The sequence below is a fragment of the Solanum pennellii genome, chromosome 6 (genome assembly GCF_001406875.1).
Source record: "Solanum pennellii chromosome 6, SPENNV200".
NCBI classification, from domain to species: Eukaryota; Viridiplantae; Streptophyta; class Magnoliopsida; order Solanales; family Solanaceae; genus Solanum; species Solanum pennellii.
Window position 1 is genome coordinate 60398450 of NC_028642.1, and position 8467 is coordinate 60406916.

An 8467-nucleotide genomic window follows, 5' to 3' on the forward strand; every position below is an offset into this window, starting at 1 on the left:
AGTTTGTTACTTTTGATTGTTAAAGGATCTAAGGACGGGTATCCTTCAAAGTTTTGATTTTAGACTGTGAAGTAAAGCATCAAGGGTTATTGGTAAAAGGATTAGATCGCTAAGTGAGCTAGAGAAACTAGAGTCTGATATATTCAAGGGTCAATATATTCATAGTTTTTCCTCATGAGAAGAATTTGAGAAAAGGTAAGAAATAATACCTCTCGTATAAATCATTGTGGGTGTAGTTTAAGGGTGTATTGATTTCTGCCTACGAATCTAGATTTGACTGTGAGATGTGAACTAGTTCGATGCAGACTTACCAGGAGGTTACCATTGACTTTTGTAAAGATTGAGTTTTTAGTTTAATGAAAAACAGTGAGGTATGAAAAATTTAGTCTTTTCCGTGTGGTAAGATGTCTCAAAATATGATACAGGACTTAAGAATGATGTACAAAGTGAGATATAATTCTACAATGTTATTAAGAATTTTTAGTCGGGTTAATATTCCTCTATTGATGGGAATACATAGAATGTTAAGATGCGTTAAATAGACATTTGATGATGAATAGAGGTTAAAAGCTTATAGTATAGCGAATAATTTGAGTGACCAAGAATTTCCGTAAGTGTTGACATGAGGTATGTGACGGTTTAGAAATGTAGCTTAAGCATAGAATGTGAAAATGGTGTGGAGTTAATATTCGGTGTGATTTAATAGCTTTATCTTGATGTAAAGGTACTATCAAATTTGAAATAAGTGCTATTAGCCTTGTTTAAGAAACATATTTTCATGACATGCTTAAATAGAAAGAGAGATAGCCATAGTTTGAACATGTATGTGATAAGAATACTTTGATATTAATGATGGTTTGGGAATAAGGTAGATGATGGGTGTGGTTATGATGTTTTATTAGTATTAAAGTGTTAACTTAATGGATGCGAGATTCGATAAATCAAGTATTTGTTCACATATAACAGGGAATAAATGAGTGATTGTGGGTAACTAGAAAATCAAAGAGATAGAGTCAAATGAATGAAATTGTATGATATTGGAATTACGAAAAGAGTATATGGAGTTATTCCACCTTGGTTATGTACATTTTTATGTTACCAACTACTTCATTTATGGTGTGGTTTAGAGTTCACTTTCTACGTCCGCGTGTGTGTTTTGCTTCTATCCGTGGACCATCGTACTGATCGGATTTACCACTTCTGTGATTGTCCTCTTGGGTAGAATATGTAGGCATAATTCGTTATATCAAATGACATATTTGTTGTTGTCATCGGGCTATTGAAGTATATTTGGTTCTACATAAAACTTTTCTTATGAGAATTAATGGGAGAGATACCATGAAGATTTACATTTGTTCGATAGAATTGTAGCACCCCGTATCCAAAACAAACAAAAAATCTATTTTTTAGAAAACTATGCAGGTGCAACTGACATGAACATCGACGCACTGTATCCTGACCCAAGGTCCGTCCTGCACAACCATCGATGGGAATCAGAAACTCCCAAAAACTCAACCCAGGAAAATTGGTTAAGTGTTGATCGACGGATGGACTAACGTTCCGTAGATAAGACTAAGCTCCGTAGTCCATGACCGTGAATCGAGACCCCCATTCACCCACTCTTTGACATGAGCTACAAATGACCAGCATGGTCCTTAGGTCTGACCGTAGGTGTGAAATTAGGACACAGTTAAGGGGAAATATAGTTGGGTAAACTTTAAATAGTCATAAGTCTTAAAACAAAATGAATTAGGTGTATCATGACCTACCCACAGATAGATAATGAATTAGCTTTCCATAGACACCGACCTTGATAAAATCAGACCTCCGAGTAAAAAGTTATGCCCATTTTAGTAAAGGCCTGTCGAACAGGCCAACCGACGTGACGTTGGTCAATTAACGGATCGTCAGTCCTGGTCGTCGATTGGTCCGACAACAACTTTTCCAGGGTTTTTTTGGACTTCTTCCACTTCTTTTATACCCGAAGTTATGTCGTTTTGACCCTAAATCATCATATTTTAGTCAGTTTAAGCCTAGAAACATAATTAAAACATATCTAGGTCAAATCATTGAATCAAAAGTTAGAACATTAGAAGCAAGGAAGGAGACAAAGCTCAAGAACCGTAGTTCAACAAGCAATAAGATCCAGTAGTTCAAGCCCCAAAATTTAAGTATTTCTCCGTGGATTTCATTACCAAGTATGTGGGATTTCACTAGTGGCTTCCTTTTACCCGTTAGGTCTCTAGTTTCATGTCATGATTAAACCTAGGGTTTCAAGAACATTGATAGAACCTCATGAATTTATGAAATATATGTTCTAAATCAAATTATCATGTTATTGCTCAGATTATCTCATGAATTTCAGAACCCTAGCTTTGTATTTCATTAGTTCTTGAATTACATATGATAGGTCATATATTTCAGACACTTCAGACATACATGCCTCAATTATAAATGCATAATTACCATATTAATTATTGCATTCTCAGTTTGCATGTTCAGTTTCGAGCTATCCATTACTTATAGAAACTCAGACATAATAAGTAAATTTAAATAATTCATTAGGAGAAGCATAATACCGAGTTTGACTAGGGTTCAGCGTAACCAATTAGTCCAAGAATTACTAGCCAAGTAGGTTGTAAGTCCCCTCTGTGGGCAATCTATTTAGTGATCACGCCAGCATGCCTTTATACCTTTGGTAGGGTATATTGGGTCCTCTTGATGGGACTTATACATTGGACTCCATATTTATCTCATGTGGTTTTATTATATGTTATTAGTAGCTCCCACAGTTCAGTCAGACTCTCTTCACTGACCTTTTGTTAGTATATTTAGTATTCAGTTTCAACATGTTATAAATTGGTCATTACATCTAGTTAGCTAAGAAATCAGCATATCGTGTTCAGATTATTATACTTGTTTTTGTGCTTGTTCAGTTATGTTTTATTTCAGCTTTAGTCTATCCTACATGCTCAGTATCTTTCCTGACGCATACGTGCGCTACATCTTCTCATGATGTAGTTACAGGTTGTCAGCATCCAGATCACGCATAGATCAATTTCCGATCTCCAGTTAAGCATATTTTGTGGTGAGTCCTCATTCTTCGAGGACAACAATCCTTAGTGTCAATTCATTCTTTAGTCATTTAATTTAAGGTTTTGCTAGATTTAGCTAGGGGCTTGTCTCAGTATTTCTAGTCCAGTTTAGAGGCTATTTTCAGACATAATTAGTTTCAGCTTAGTGTTGAGTTAATATTTCTGTTGTATTAAACTAATTAGTCATCATATTATATCAGTTTTAGCATATGGGTGTTCCCCATATTTTCATTATAAGATATGATTTAGCTTCCGTATCAGTTTATTATCTATAGTATGCTCATGATCATGCCAGCAGGGTTAGCTTGGGATCACTTGTCGTCAAGGTAGCTCGGGGCGTGAAAAAGCATGGTATCAGAGCGTTAGTTTTAAGTGACCTAGGATGTATTAAGAGTCACAATAAGTAGAGTCTTTTTTCGGGGTGTGAAGTGCACCACATCTAATGGGAGGGAGTCTGTGAAATGTTTCAAGAAAAACCTTACTATCTTGTTACTCTTATCGTGATTGAGGTATGATCTTACTCTACTCTAACTTGACGTTCTACATTTCAGATCATGCCTCCTCTAAGAGCTTAGGCATGGACTTCTAATGAATGCAATGCAAACGCAGTTCATCTAATAGCAGATAAGGAAGTTGTAGTGTAGAGTTTCAGAATGCTAGTTCATGTTTTGGCCAATGTATGAAAACCTAGAACAATCAGAAAGTTTGAGTTCAAACTAAAAACAATAATAAATCAGTAGCAGCTAGTATTCGACATTTATTTAGAAATATTGACCTGAGTTTTAGGGTCCCAAGTTGTGTGAGGAACCACAAAAGTTCATTAATGAGGTTAATAAAATATTTGGAGTTATGCAAGTAACTGGTAGTGATAGGGTAAAATTGGCATCCAACCAGCTTAAGGATTTGACTCATATATGGTTCAATCAGTGTAAAGACAACAGATACTATTTTTTCTTTTGTAACTCAGTATAGCAGTCCAATTCAGTGTAAGTCCAGAAACTCTCTCTAAACCTTTCTCAGTCTCTACTCCAGTCAGTGACCCAGTTATAGCTTGACGGGTATACAGAAATTTCCCTATCATAGTCTCTCAGAAAGTCATCTCAGCATATCTAGTAGAGTTAGAAATGGTAGACTTCGATGTCATTCTAGGCATGGATTGTTTACACTCATGTTATGCCTCAGTCGATTGTAGAACTAGGATTGTTCGTTTTCAGTCTCCAGACGAACCAATCTTTGAATGGAAGGGTAATAGCTTAGCGCCTATGGGTCAATTTATTTCTTACCTTAAGGCCAGAAAGATGATATCTACCGGTTATATCTATAATCTACTTTGGGTTAATGATTCTAGCCTTGAAACCCCAATTATTGAGTCAGTTCCAGTCGTTTGTGAGTTTCCTGAAGTGTTTTTAGAAGATCTTCCGGGAGTCCCTCCCAAAAGGGAAATCGACTTTGGAATTGATATCCTTCTAGATACTCATCCTAATTCTATTAATCTTTGTAGGATGGCTCCAGCAGAGCTTAGGAAATTGAAAGAGCAGTTAAAAGACCTTCTTGATAAGGGTTTCATCAGACCTAGTATTTCACAATAGGGTGAACCAGTGTTGTTTGTAAGGGAGAAAGATGGTTCTCTTAGAATGTGTGTTGATTATAGACTGTTGAACAAGGTCACAATCAAGAATAAGTATCCCATCCCCAGGATTGATGATTTGTTTGACCAACTTCAGGGTGCTAGTCACTTCTCAAAGATAGACCTCCGATCGGGTTATCACCAACTTAGAGTCAGAGACAATGACATTCCGAAAAAAGCTTTCACTAGGTATGGTCATTATGAATTTGTAGTTATGTCATTTGGACTAACTAATGCTCATGCTGTTTTCATGGATTTGATGAACAGAGTGCTCAAACAGTACTTTGACATCTTCGTTATCGTCTTTATTAATGATATCATCATTTACTCTAGGAGTGAGGAAGAACATGCAAGTCATTTGAGAATTTTTCTGAAGACTCTCAAGGATCACCTGTTATTTGCTGAGTTTAGTAAATATGAGTTCTGGTTGCAATCCGTTGCTTTTGTTTGTCACATTGTATCTAGCAAAGAGATCTGAGTAGATTCGCAGAAGGTAGAAGCAGTGAAACAATGGCCCAAACCTACCTCTGCTACAGTTATCAAAAGTTTCTTAGGTCTAGCAGGTTATTACAGAAGGTTTGTGGAAGGATTTTCATCCATAGCCTCACCAATGACTAGGTTAACTCAGAAGATGGTCAAGTTCCAATGGTCATATGATTGTGAGAAAAGCTTCGTAGAATTGAAAACTAGATTGACTACAACTACTTTCTGGACTCTACCAAAGGTTCAGATGGTTATGTGGTCTATTTTTAGCCTAGGTTGTGTGTTGATGCAGATAGGTAAGGTGATAGCTTATGCTTCTACACAACTTAAGGTGCATGAGAAGAACTATCCAATTCATGACCTCGAGCTTGCAGCAGTGGTGTTTGCACTCAAGATATGGAGACACTACTTGTATGGTGTTCATGTAGATGTTTTCACTAACCATAAGAGCCTTTAGTATGTGTTCACCAAGAAGGAGTTGAATCTTCGGTAGAGGAGATGGATTGAGTTCCTTAAGAATTATGATAAGAGTGTGCATTACCATCTTGGTAAGGAGAATGTAGTAGCAGATACTGTTACTAGATTATCTATGGGTAGTTTAGCCCATGTTGAGGAAGAAAGGAAGGAGCTAGTGAAGGATTTTCATAGGCTTGCTCGCTTTGGAGTTTGCCTTATGAGCATATTAGACAATGGTGTAAAAGTCCAGAATAGGGAAGACTCTTCTTTAGTTGTGGAGGTTAAGGAAAAGCAAGGCAGTGACCTAATATTTCATGAACTTAAGGGTGCAGCCTATAATAGAAGAGTGGAGGTTTTTTACCAAGGGGGAGATGATGTACTTCACTACTAGGGTAGATTGTGTGTTCCTGACGTGGGCGAGTTGAGACAGCATATTTTTGCAGAAGCCCATAATTCTTGGTATTCTATTCATCATGGTTCTATTAAGATGTACCGCGATCTACATGAAGTCTATTGGTGGAATGACATGAAGAGGGATATAGCAGACTTTGTGAGTAGTGACCCAATTGCCAGCAAGTCAAGGTAGAACATCAGAAACCAGAGGGTATGACTTAAGAGATCGTTATTCCTACTTGGAAGTGGGATGTGATCAATATGGACTTCATCACAGGATTACTGCGTACTCGCAGACAGCATGACTTCACTTGGGTGATAGTTTATAGGATGACTAAGTATTCTTGCTTCTTGGCGGTCAAGACTACATATTCGGCAGAAGACTATGCAAGGCTTTACATTAATGATATTGTGAGGTTACCAGGGGTTTCTTTGTCTATAATCTCAGATAGAGGTCCTCAGTTCACCTCTCATTTCTGGAAGTCATCTCAGAAGGGTCTTGGTACTCAATTTAACCTTAGCACAACATTTCATCCGCAGACGGATGGACAGGCAGAGTGTACCATTCAGACCCTAGGGGATATGTTGAGGGCTTGTGTGAACTATTTCGAAGGTAGTTGGTATGATCACCTTCCTCTTATTGAGTTCGCATACAACAATAGCTACTATTCCAACAATCAGATGGCCCCTTATCAGTCTTTATATGGGCGTAGATGTAGATGTACCATTGGTTGGTTTGAAGTAGGTGAAACAACTTGCATAGGGCCAGATTTAGTCCTTTATGCTATGGAGAAAGTCCAACTCATTAGAGATAGACTAACAACAGCCCAAAGTCGTTAGACATCTTATGCAGATGTAAGGAGAAGGGAGATAGAGTTCAAAGTTGATGATTGGGTTGTTCTGAAGATCTTTCCTATGAAAGGGGTTGTGAGATTTGGAAAGAAAGGGAAGCTCAGTCCTAGATATGTAGGCCCTTACAAGATCTTGAAAAGGGTTGGCAAGGTAGCATATGAGTTAGAGTTGCCAGCATAATTCGCAGCAGTACATCCGGTCTTCCACATCTCACTCTTGAAGAAGTGTGTGGGTGACCCAGCCTCTATAGTGCCATTAAAGAGTGTGGCGGTCAAAGATAGTATTTCTTATGAGGATGTACCAGTTGAGATTCTTGACCGTCAGGTTAGATGATTGAGAAATAAAAAAGTCGCTTTAGTTAAGGTTTTGTGGAGGAGTCAGTCCGTAGAGGGAGATACTTGGGAAGCAGAAGCAGCCATGAAAACAAAGTATCCTCACCTCTTTCCTTCCTATTCTACTCCAGCTTGAGGTAATAGTTCCACTTCAGTTTTCGAGTCATTCATGCATGAATTCAGTCTTAGAATCATGTTCCCTCAGTTTGTACTTGCATTTTCAGCGTATTTGCATGTTATCGGAACTCAATTCAGTCAGAAACTTATTTCTTAGTGTTTAGTAGTAGGGTTTCTACCTCTCTCCCTCTATTCAACCTAGTTTATTCTTCATTCGAGGACGAATATTATCAAGGAGGAGATAATATAACACCCCGTATCCAAAATAGACCAAAACTCAGTTTTTAGAAAAATCTATAGGTGCAACTGAAGTGACCATCGACGGACCGTAGCCTGACCCACGGTCTGTCCTGCACAACCGTCTATGAGATCAGAAACTTCCAAAAATCTCAGCCCAAGAAAATTGGTTAAGTGTTGGTGGACAGACGGACTTATGGTCTATAGGTCAGACTACACTCCATAGTCCGTGACCGTCGATCAAGACTCCCTTCAACCACTCTCTGACAAGAGCTATGGATCAGTAGTATGGTTCGTAGGTGGACCTACGGTCCATAGTTCTGAGCGTAGGTGGATAATTTGCAGTCATTTAAAGGGAAATGCAGTTGGGTCAAATTAAAATGATCATAACTCTTATTACAAAATGAATTAGGTCTCCCATGACCTGCCCACACATAAATAATTGAATTATCTTTCCATAGCCACCTACCTTGCTAAAATCAGACCTCTGAGTAAAAAATTATGCCCATTTAGTAAAGTCTCGCCGAACAGGTCCTCACGACGGTGATATACCGTGGTTTCACGGTATAATTAATGCTTTTTCCTTTAGTTTAGTGCGTCCAAAAGCCCTTTTTGTGCTAATTTTTATACAAGTTTCTCTTTGTTTTGCAGGAAATCTGTCCACAGCCAAATGCGGAGATTTTGAGAGAGAAATGCAGAAGAGACCACCTACGGAGCTTATGACGGTCCGTCATGCCTGTGACGGTCCGTAGGTGGCAGCGTAGAGAAGCTGCTGAAGGAAGATGGGGAAGTCTGACAAGTGTGGGATTACGAAGATTGTGACGGTCCGTCATGGCCATGACGGTCCGTCCTGCAGGTTCGTCGTGAAGATCAGA